The sequence below is a fragment of the Cryptomeria japonica genome, chromosome 3 (genome assembly GCF_030272615.1).
Source record: "Cryptomeria japonica chromosome 3, Sugi_1.0, whole genome shotgun sequence".
Taxonomy (NCBI): domain Eukaryota; kingdom Viridiplantae; phylum Streptophyta; class Pinopsida; order Cupressales; family Cupressaceae; genus Cryptomeria; species Cryptomeria japonica.
In genome coordinates this window covers 897,807,807-897,820,671 of record NC_081407.1, presented here as the reverse complement: position 1 = coordinate 897,820,671, position 12,865 = coordinate 897,807,807, and positions in this window count along the sequence as shown.

Genomic DNA, 12,865 nt, shown 5'->3' with positions numbered 1-12,865 from the left:
TAATGTCTGGGTTTTGCGAATAATGTACCTATGAAACTAAAACCTTGGTGCCTAGAAATACCAAGCATTGTGGTCCCTAGGAGTAGAAAATTTCCCTACGTATGGGTAGATTCAAAGAACTTAAACTTGATTATTCCTTATTGCTTAAGGATGTTGGAAGAAATCATGCACCTAGGGTGGTTTACCAAATACGTAATTAACCCCCTTATGAGGCACCTTGATGTAAAATAAGTAGAGTCATTATGGATAAACTGTGATGTCAATTCTCATTAGTGGCGAGCATGGATGACAATTGCAGTGGGATAAACATGTTTTACATGAACCCTTAATAAAGTATGACTCCTAGAAAATTAATAAGTAAACTATCATGTGTAACCTTGTTTATGGCAGTTGATGTGTGTTATTGATATAATTTGGATGGTGCATTAATGTAAGTTGTTGAAAGATAGAATTTTGTAAACACCTACCTGAGATTGAAGGGAAATGTAAGAATTTAACCTTATGAAGATAGTAAGCTAATAACAATAATAAGTTGGTTTTGGTAATGCATCTTTCTAGTAGACAAGATAAGATTTAGAGTAACCTATTGAAATTGTGGGAAATGTTATGTCCCTATTTCGTATTCTGCTCATGCGACTTCCAGGAGTAAGTTGATCTCTAGGGAAGGAGGATGTAGAGCCCCTCCCCGATCAAGCTCTGGTTAACTCAGTTGACCATGGTTGACCTTACTAATAAATGCTATAATTCAATAGGATGGGCTATGTTAGATGGATAAATTGGTGAGAGAAGTAATTGAACCAGGTTATGGAATCATTTCACCTTGCGGTGTAACATTGATATATATGGATGCTTGCATTATAGATATAGAACTCTATATGATTCAAGAATAGGATAAATTTGAGATGATGTATGCCATTATTGAATTTGCAGGACTTTACTATGATGATAGAAATAGGATGCATGTCTTATGTATGGATCAAAATTATGACGACTATGATAATTGCTTATGTAGATTTATTTGGATATAAGATATATCGATTGGTTTAAATGTGAATTGTATGGAGAGTGTTTGACGTGTATTCTTATTTATGTGTTTAAATATTATATTAGTTTATTTGGAATTACTAATGTGTAATTGAGATGCGCATGAAAATTATCCATGTGACCATGGAAACATTATGGAGAACCAAACCTAGACCTATGTACGTTCGTAAAACTAGGGTTTGTCTATTTGGAGAGACAACACCCCATTTGTATAGTATTTTATTTGTGAAAGTGCATGTTGCATGTGTGTTAAATTGAATTTATTAATTTGTGTAAATCCAACAAGAGACAAAATTTCATGTGTAATGTTGTAAAGTATTTTATTGTGTCACTTGACAGATGTGTTGATTTATGTCTTGATTTTTGAATTGTCTCTTGGAGGGAGTTGTTTTAACCATAGCTTTTTCAAATAATTTAATGTGGTTCTATATTTTCCTTGGGTAGAGAATCTTTGGGGTGGTCAACCTAGGTTTGACCCGAAAGTTAACTTCAGATGGGTTTAAAAAGGGTTAAATGGACTCCTAGGAGTAGTTTAAAGGTGTTTCCTAAAGTCCATAAGGTATACCTATGGGTTAGGAGTGTTTTTAGGCATGTGTCTACTCCCATGTGACTGTTTAGTCATCCCAAAAAGTGATTTTTCTAAGATGTACGAAAATTGAATTTAGAAGGCATCATCTAGGTTAGTTAACTTTCCTTTTTGATGAGAGATCTCTTTTGATCTTTTTCAGACTTTTTCTTTTTTTCAATTTTAGAAACCTGTGAGAACTCTCACTGAGGTCTTCTTAGGTAAGAATGAGAGATTTTGTGGGTAATCACCCACTCTCCATTTTTGGAGACAATGCAATTTTGAAAAGAGGAATAGATTTGGAATAGGAAATGGGCTAAGTGTAGAGAAGCAAGGAATTGTGGAATTGGGTTGCTCATCCCCAACTAGTCTAGCATACCTTTGGGCAGATTGAAGGTTGGTTATCTTCTTCTTGTTTCTTTCATGATGCATGTTTATTTTGGAGAGATTGTTTGTGTGAAAAAAAGTTGTTCTCTTGCATTTTCTTTTGTGAAAATTATTACGCATTATGTCTTTTATTTCTTGTATGCATTCTGTGTTTTGGGAGTAACCAAGACCTCCTACTCTTGGGAGAGAGGATGGACTTGTGGGTGGTAGAAGTTTGATAGCCCTCGAGTGAGAGGCTCTCGTTATGAGAGTGATCTCAAGGGATATTTATGTGACCCTTGCTGCATGGCGTGTTTATGCATTTGGGGGTCATAAGGAGGGAAATATGGCATGAATGCCTTGGGGGGGCATAAGGATGTGGGGTTATTATACTTATGATATATCTTTGCTTGCCATGAGGTGGCTTTGTGTTTTACCATACTTGCAGTCTCCTCAGGGTATTTGGTCCACTACCACCCTTGGAAAATCATCACAATGTGTGGTGCAGTGTAGCCTTGGTTGGGAATATGCTGTTGTGTTTGTTTTCCCTTGTTTGTTGTGTTTGCATGTGTGTAACCTGTCTAGGGCTTGGTTCTCCAAGCTCGGGGGTGGCTTCTAGCAAGCCTAGACTAGGAGGTGAGCACTCCATGGTCATAGCCAATGATTTTATTGCAGGTTGTTGAAAGAAAAGTAAAGGACAAGTAAAAGTTATTGGAATTATTTGTTTGCAGAAAAACAATTTTGGAATGGAATATTTTATATTTTAAAGTGCAACAATGTGAAAGGGAAACTATATGTTGTAATTACTTTGAAAAGAAAATGTATCTATTTTAATTGAAGTCCTCATTTAATAGAAATGAGGGACTAGTTTGGGTATTTCACCCTTATGTAATAATGACTATATTGTATTCTAAAAATGCCTTAAATAAATGCATTATTTCTGTTAATTGATTATTGCATAAATGAAATAATTCTATTGGGTTTAAGCTTGTATTGTTCTTAAAAGTTTAATGATTGCATGCATGTCACTTTGAAATTAAATGTTCAGTTTATTTCCTCATGCATATCTCTGAGTTTAATTAAAATAATCTAGGTTAATGTAGTTGCTGAATATATCTTATTAAACTCTGTCATTTATATAGTTGCTGATTATATTTATTGAACTCTATCAATCATTTACTTATTTGCAGAATATAAAATCTAAAGTTAAATAGCCTATCTAATTTAATTAATATCTTTTTTTTTTGATGCTGTTTAAATATTGAATTCTGTCATTTGTTTAAAATAAATCTAAGGTTAAATAATTTATCTCAGATTATAGCAACTTGGAATTTAAAACAAAGGACAAAAAAATAAGACCTTGATTTAAAAATGAGGATTACTAATAATCTGTTCTATGTTTTTTTTTGAAAAGAAAAAAATACTTAAAAGAAATTTTGGCCCTAAATCTAATGAGTATCCAAAAAATATGTATATAAATAAATAAATAAATAAATATATATATTTATTTATATTTATATTAAAATATATTTCTATATGTAATATAATTATATATATATATATATAAAATTATATTTTTATAAAAAAAAATATTACAAAGCAAAATTTAAAAAAAATAATATTTTTGAAGAACCTTGGAAAGGGGCTCGGCCCCTGCGGATGTCCCCGTAGGGCGCCCCCCCCAGCGGCGGCTGAAACCGACACTGTGGGCCGCAACCCACAGTTGGGGAGGCTTCGGCCCCCCTTTGTGGGTGGCGCTCCACAGCGACGGCGCTGCTGGGCTATGCGCCGCACCGCGACCCGCAGGCTCGGCAGTGGTCGTCCCTGCGGGGACCCCCTCCCCCCCCAATGGCCTCCACTTCTCCAAAATGCTCCACCATCCTTATTCGCTCGGCCCCTACAACAAGAAAGAAATTTGAAACCCTAACCCAGTTTGGGTTAGGGTGTTCAAAAAATAATAGGAGTAAAGTGGTTTCAAAAAAAATAAAAGGGTTTCCTTTTTATATATTAATAACATTAGGGTTCATGGGTATTAGGTTTATAATGTATGTTTTTTTTAAAAAAAAGGAGGATTATCCTCTCGTATAATTGTATAGGTGTATGATAGACATATATATATATAGTTTTAAACTATGGATGTATACATTTTTCTCTAATTTAATTAGTTTATTTAATATTCATAATTTATTTATATTAAATAAACATTTAAATAGGAAGTCTTAAATTTTAAATTATATTGGAGTTAATCATTTAGGAAATTTATTCTGTAATCATTTAGGAAATTTATTCTGTTGGTAGTTATTTGACTAAAGGGAATATTTTTAGTCCACCTAGATATAGGTATTCGAGATTAAATTTTATAGGACAAATTTCAATATGAATTTAATTGACCCTTCAGTCGATTTAGTTTAAGCACATTTTAATTATTGTTAAAATAAAATATAGACATTTATAAACCAAACGCTAGGACTAATTTAATTAGTTCCTAAAAGTAATTAATGGTTATTGGTGAGCAATATTATCTTTGTCAATTAATTCAGAGATTTTTGGTTAAATTAATTTATTGATTAAAGATTGATGAGATAATAAATAACCATTTTAGTATTCCGCATTTAAATTAAATATTATTTTTTCTTACTTGAGTTAGGGGTTAAAGTTAACTCAAACATAGTTGAGACAAAACTTGATAGTGCGTCTTGTATTAGCAACATTTAATGTTATTAAGTTGTGATTTAATTTTTTTTTTTTATCCCGTTCGTGCCCAAAATTTTGGGCATGACATCTAACATGATCAACATCAACATCTCGAATCTCCACTAGAAGCCACACCAACATAACTTATGCATATCATCAAAGATCTTCAACAAAGCTTTGTCGATAAAACCCTCGCCGGAACAACAAACCAAGCTTACCAGCATACATGATAGAATCCGCTCACTAGATCAAAACCAACTGAATGAACATGAATTTGAGTAGCATGAATAAGCTAATTCCATAACCCAAACATACCAGAGCATATTGGATAATGATGATCTAATCCAACCAGAAACCAAACAACCTACCGGGACCAGAAGGATGCCGGTAAAGCAGCCAAAACAACTAGTGTTGACATCAATGACAAAACATCAATGCAACACATAATCAATTCCTCCAAATGGCCAACAATCTCCCCCTTTGGTATTGATGACAATACTACAAGTGAAAAACATCCAAGTGCCAAGAAATGCTAAACAAGTCTCCCCCAATGGAAGACAACCAACAATCCCCCATACCAAGATATAGCAATGAAGTTCTGAAACAAAGACTAAAATCCCCCTGTGAATGATATCTCTGTAAAGATCTATTTTTCACATATTTCTCTCCCCCTTTGACATCAATGCTATAAATCTGACAAAAATATCAAAGCAAAAAAAAAAACCACTGAAACACAAGGCTAACTACCCCCTGAGCAGTAGCATCTCCACATCAATTCTGGTTTGAATAATATCTCTGATAATGCATACCAGACTGATGCCAAATAACATCAATCAGTTCTTTATCGGAGGTGCAGAAACCCCTAATCTGTCTCTCAGGTACTCAAATGATTCTTTAGGCAAAGGTTTAGTGAAAATATCTGCAATCTGCTCTTTAGTGCTCACATAAACCAATCTAACTTCATTTTCTTCGACATTTTCCTTCAAAAAGTTATACTTGATAGATATGTGCTTTGTCTTAGAGTGAAATACCAGATTCTTTGATATGTCTATAGCAACATAGTTATCACAGTGAATAACTACCGATCCAATGCAGTGCACTTTAATATCCTTTAACATTTACTTCATCCATATAAATTGCGTACAATTAGTAGTAGCAGCAACATACTCAACTTCAACATTAGATAAAGAAGTACATGATTGTTTCTTGCTGATCCATGAAACCAACTTCCTTCCAAGAAAGAAAGCTCCACCGGAAGTTATTTTCCGGTCATCAACATCACTTGCACAATCTGCATCTGTATATGCACATAAAGTAAAGTCATCATCCTTAGGGTACCAAAAACCATATTCAGATGTACCTTGCAAGTATCTAAAGATTGTTTTCACTGCACTCTCATAATTTTCTCTCGGATCACTTTGATATCTAGATGCAATGCAAACATTATTCATTATATCAGGCCTAGTCTGAGTCAAATATAGCAGACCTCCAATCATAGATTTGTATCTTGTAGGATTTATCGGTGCAGATTAATCTTTCCTTGTCAATTTATCACTTGTAACCATAAGAGTAATTACCGGTTTAGAATCTACCATACCAATTTTCTTCAACAATTCCCTAGCATACTTAGTTTGACAGATGAAAATACCTTTATAGTTCTGAGTAATTTGCAAACCTAAGAAAAAATTCATTTCCCCAATCATAGACATTTCAAATTATTTCTCCATATTCTTAGAAAATTCCATGCACAACTTATCTTCACCTCCAAAAATGATGTCATCAACAAAAACTTCAATAATCAGTATATCATCATCAGTCAATTTATAATATAGATTATTGTCAGCATTACCTTTAGTGAAACCAAGTTTCAAAATATATTTATCTAACCTTGCATACCAAGCTCTAGGTGCCTGTTTCAATCCATATAAAGCTTTCTTTATACTACAAACCATGTTTTTATCATCTGAAAGTGAAAAACCATCACGTTGCTCAATATAAACTTCCTCATCAAGATCCCCATTAAAAAATGCACACTTAACATCCATCTAATAAACCTTGTAATTCTTATGAGCAACATAGGCAAGAAATAATCTTACAGCTTCAATCCTAGCTACAGGTGCAAAAGTTTCTGTTAGGGTTTCAAGCAGATCCGAAGCAAATATGAACTAACAATTATATGCAGATTTAAATACAAAAGATAAAGAAATAAAAACAGGACACAGATAACACAAAGATTTAACGTGGTTCACCCAGAATGGGTTACGTCCACCATACACAGCCGTCCAATCTTTCTTATTCTCCAGCAAAAATAGTACATCAACCTTCCAATGCCTTAAGCATCCCAACCGCTTATAACATGCACTTTTAGGGCAACAAACAAAGTCGGCCTTTTTAGGTTTTATTACAATGTCGGTTTTCATCAACAAAAAAAATGGCAAAATTTTTTTTCTCGGGGGCTACCGCCCCGGCCCCGGACCCCGGCGAGGATACGTGCTGAGTGTACAGTACTTTGCTGATCAGTCGCCACATTTCAACAATCTCCCACTTGGAGACTGATCAGGCTCCACACCGAACAATCTCCCACTTGGAGACTGATACTACACGACACCACTGTACATGCAACATCTGCTAGATAAAACACTAGGACTTGACTGGTATAAATTCCACAATTATCAATCAAGAAGACCAACATAAACTAATGAAGAAATCAGCTTCTCCTGTGGAACTGCCTTTGTGAACATATCGGCAGGATTCTCACTTGTGTGAATCTTCTCAAGCCGTAACTGACCCTCCTCAAAAATAGTCCGGATGAAGTGGTACCTGAGTTGAATGTGCTTTGTCCTTGAATGAAAAGCAGAGTTCTTCGCAAGATGAATGGCACTCTGGCTATCAGTATACAATGGGCTATCCTCTTGTGTCTGACCCAATTCCTTCAGAAAACATTGCAACCAAATCATCTCTTTGCTGGCTTCTGTAGCAACAAGATACTCAGCTTCAGTGGTTGAAAGTGCAACAACCTTTTGCAGCCTAGAAATCCAACTGACCGCAGTTCCCCCTATAGTAAAAACATACCCTGTAGTACTCCTCCGTGAATCAATATCACCCGCCAGATCAGAGTCAACAAATCCACTTAGAGCAGCATTAGATCCTTTGAAACATAATGCCTTCGTAGTAGTTCCTTTCAAATACCGAAGAATCTATTTCATAGCATTCCAATGTTCCATACCCGGATTACTCATAAACCTGCTCACAACTCCCATTGCATGTGCAATATCTGGCCTTGTGCATACCATTGCATACATCAGACTACCAACAGCTGATGAATATGAGATGTTAGACATTTTATTAATCTCTTCCTGTGCTTTTGGGCACATCTCCTTAGTCAATTTGAAATGACTAGCCAAAGGTGTACTAACTGCTTTTGCATCCTGCATGTTAAATCTTTTCAACACCTTCTTTATATACTCACTTTGGGACAAATTCAAGGTTCTATTTTTCCTGTCCTGTGTAATCCTCATACCGAGAATTTGCTTAGCTGCACCCAAATCCTTCATAGCAAATGACCTGGCTAATTTTTGTTTAAGATCATTTATATGTTGCATGTTAGACCCAACAACAAGCATGTCATCAACATAAAGCAACAGGATAATATAACTACCATTATCAAATCTCTTAAAATATACACAATGATCAGAATGACATTTATGATAACCGTGTTCAGCCATGAAACTATCAAATTTTAAATACCATTGTCGGGGTGCTTGCTTTAGGCCATATAGACTTTTCTTCAACCTGCACACCAAGTTCTCCTTACCTTTGACCTCATATCCCTGTGGTTGCAACATGTAAATTTCCTCCTCCAAATCTCCATGGAGAAAAGCTGTTTTGACATCTAATTGTTCAAGATGTAAATCATCTGCAGCCACAAGACTAAGTACAGTTCTAATTGAAGTCATTTTTACAACTGGAGAAAATATTTCATCATAATCTATACCCTTTTTCTGTGCAAAACCTTTTACCACAAGTCTGGCCTTATATCTTTTCTGACCTCCTTCCTCCTCCTTCAACCGATAAACCCATTTGTTAGGCAAGGCTCTTTTTTCTGCAGGTAAAGGGACTAAGTCCCAAGTCTTATTTTTCATCAAGGAGTCCATCTCCTCTTTCATGCCTAGCTGCCACTGTTGTTTGGCATCTACCTGCATTGCTTCTTCATATTCTTCTGGTTCACCAGAATCCATTAATAAAATAGAATACAAAGAAGGAGAAAATCTTTCAGGGGGTCTACTTGTCCTTGTAGAACGTCTAACACTTGCAGGAGTTTGTGGGACAATCTGTTGTTGCTGAGCATCAGGTACCTGTGGCATTTCATTTTCAGGAATCTCATCCAACACCACATATTCTTGTTTGTCCTGTTCATGCTTCTTTTCCTGCATTTGTTCTTTATACATAACCTTCTCATTGAATATAACATCTCTACTTCTAATTATTTTCTTATTTTCAAAATCCCATAACCGATAGCCATATTCATCTATCCCATATCCAATGAAGGTACATTTATGAGATTTAGCATCAAGCTTGGTTCTGTTTTCTTTATCAACATGGACAAAAGCTTCACAACCAAAAGTTTTTAGAAAAGAATAATTTACCTTTTTACCAGTCCATGCCTCCTCTGGAATACCACCATCCAAAGGGGTTGAAGGTCCTCTATTTATCAAATAGACAGCAGTATGTACAACATCTGCCCAAAAATGTAAGGGCAATCCAACATGCAATCTCATGCTCCTCGCACGTTCCATGATGGTCCTATTCATTCTCTCTGACACACCATTTTCCTATGGAGTTCCTGGAACTGTCTTCTGCTTTCGAATCCCATTTAAGGAACAGTAATCTTCAAATGCTTTGCTGCAATACTCACCTCCATTATCCGATCTGAAACACTTCAACTTTTTTCCTGTCTCATTCTCAACCAAAGCTTTCCATTTCTTAAAAGTTTCAAAAACATCTGATTTTTGTTTTAGGAAATATACCCATGTTTTTCTGGTTGAGTCATCAATAAAAATAACATAATAACAAGAGCCACCAAGAGATGATACCTGAGCCGGTCCCCATACATTTGAATGTACAAGCTCTAACTTCTCACTCTTCTTCTCTTTCCCAACCTTGAGAAATCTGACTCTTTTCTGTTTACCATAAACACAGTTTTCACAGAACTCTAAATCAATCTTCTTTAGTCCTGGCAATAGATTTTTGGAGTGAAGGATTTTCATCCCTTTCTCACTCATGTGCCCAAGCCTATGGTGCCACATTATCGAATCTGTTCTTGCAACATTTATTGTTGTTGTCCCTGCAGTAACTTTATCTGTAGCAGCTAAGGTAGAGTAAGTGTTACTAGTACACAGATATAATGTGCCTACCTTCGCACCTTTAGCTACTACTAATGATCCTTTAGTGACCTTCCACATACTGTCTGAGAAGGTAACTATGCAACCTTCACTACCTAGTTGCCCTGCAGAAATTAAATTTCTTCTTAAATTAGGAACATGTCTTACCTCCTGCAGAAACCAGTCATTACCATTCTGCAACTTGATCTTTATCTTTCCTTTTCCAACAATTTGACAGGGCTCATCATCACCCAAATATACCTATCCAAAATCACCTTGAACATAATCTAGAAAATATTTTCTATGGGGTGTAGCATGAAATGAAGCCCCAGAATCTATTACCCAGGAATCATTAACATTATCCAAACATAAGATTAAAACATCTTGTAAAGTATTACTTGCAATATTAGCTTCCTTACTGTCATTTTCATTTTTGTCTCCTTCTTTGTTTTTTCGAGACCAACAATCTTTCTTTAGATGACCAGGCTTTCCGCAGTACCAGCAATCTTTCTTTCCTCTAGATTGAGAGCGTCCTTTCTTTGACTTCCCTCGTGACTTCTCATTCCAATGGCCTTTTCCTCTTTCCTTTGATCTTCCTCTGTTCTCCACATTCAAAACACTACCCGATGATGTTGGAGTCTCACCTGTGCTTTTTCTTTGCATTTCCTCGCTTAGGATAACACCAACAATATCATCAAATACCAAAGTATTTTTACCAGAGACAGAGTTACTTACAGCCATAACTAAGCTATTCCAGCTTTCTGGCAAAGAACATAAAATCAAGAGAGCCCTAACCTCTTCTGCAAAGGTAATTTTTACCGAAGACAATTGACTGGTAATTGTATTAAATTCATTTAAGTGCTCCGCTACAGATCCTCCCTCACTCATTTTCAAATTAAACAAACACTTCATAAGAAATACCTTATTCGAAGCCGAGGGTTTCTCATACAGCTTAGCCAATGTTTCCATCAAATCTACAGTCATTTTTGCTTCTGTTATATTGAATGCTACAGACGCCGCAAGGCACAATCGAATGGATCCCAGTGCCTTTCTATCTAAAATGTCCCACTCTTCATCTAATATTGTGGTCGGTTTCTTTGCCTTTCCTTCCAATGGCCGCCACAAATCCTTTTGATACAGGTAATCCTCCATCTGCATTTTCCATAACTAACAATTCTGGCCGTTAAACTTTTCGACCTTGAATTTGGAATCCTCCATTGCTCCCACTCAAATCTGAAAGTCCTGCCAATTTATAGAAAACCTGGCTCTGATACCAATTGTTAGGGTTTCAAGCAGATCCGAAGCAAATATGAACTAACAATTATATGCAGATTTAAATACAAAAGATAAAGAAATAAAAATAGGACACAGATAACACAGAGATTTAACGTGGTTCACCCAAAATGGGTTACGTTCACCATACACAGCCGTCCAATCTTTCTTATTCTCTAGCAAAAATAGTACATCAACCTTCCAATGCCTTAAGCATCCCAACCGCTTATAACATGCGTTTTTAGGGCAACAAACAAAGTCGACCTTTTTAGGGTTTTATTACAATGTCGGTTTTCAGCAACAAAAAAAATGGCAAAATTTTTTTTCTCGGGGGCTGCCGCCCCCGAACCCCTGCCCGGGGCCCGGCTTGGCCCCAGACCCCGGCGAGGATACGTGCTGAGTGTACAGTACTTTGCTAATCAATCGCCACATTTCAATAGTTTCACCATGATCAATTCCTTCCTTCTGAGAATATCCTTTACAAACCAATCTAGCTTTATTCCTTACAACTTGTCCAACTTCATTCAATTTATTTCTAAAAACCCATTTAGTTCCAATAACATTCTTATTTTTAGGTCGGGGAGCTAAAGTCCATGTGTTATTCTTCTCTATCTAATCTAATTCTTTTCCATAGCTTCCATCCAACATTCATCTTTACATGCTTCAATTACTGATATCGATTCAACTTGAGAAATTTAATATACCTCATTAGATGCCAATCTCCTTCTTGTCATCACTTCATTGTTCTTATCCCCCATGATCTAATCTTCTAAATGGTTCATCCTTACATACCTAAGAGTATTCTGACTCTCTGTTCCTCTTCCCGATTCTTCAGTTATTGTTGAATTTTTTGATACTGCCAGAGTAATTGGTTCAACATTATAATCCAGTAAAGGTGTTACCGGTTTAGTTATGATCATTTCCACTACCGATTCTTGCTCATAAACTCTCATTTGACTTCTATTCAACTCATCCACCTTGACATTAGCGCTCTCCACGATTCTCTGCAATCTCTTGTTATAACATATATATGCCTTAATTTCATTAGAATAACCAAGAAAATTTCCTTCATCACATCTAAGATCAAATTTTCCAATGATACCATCTCTCCCGATATAACATTTACTACCAAAGATTTTGAAATACTTAACTATAGGTGTATTGCCAAACCATAATTCATAAGGTGTCTTACTGGTTTCTCCTTTGATATGTACTCTGTTGAATGTATAGACTGTTGTGCTCACTGCTTCTCTCTAGTAGATATGAGGTAGACTAGCTTCCATCATCATTGTTCTAGCAACATCCAAGATAGTTATGTTCTTCCTTTCCACAACTCCATTCTGCTGAGGTGTTTAGGGAGCAGAAAATTATCTCCTTATACCATGCTTCTCATAAAAGTTAGTAAACTCACTGGATGTGAATTCTCCACCATGATATGACCTTAAACATTTAATATTCAATCTTGTCTCTGTCTCAACTTTAGCCTTAAAGATTTTAAACTTTTCAAAAGCCTCGGATTTCTCCCTTACAAAAGTAACCCACA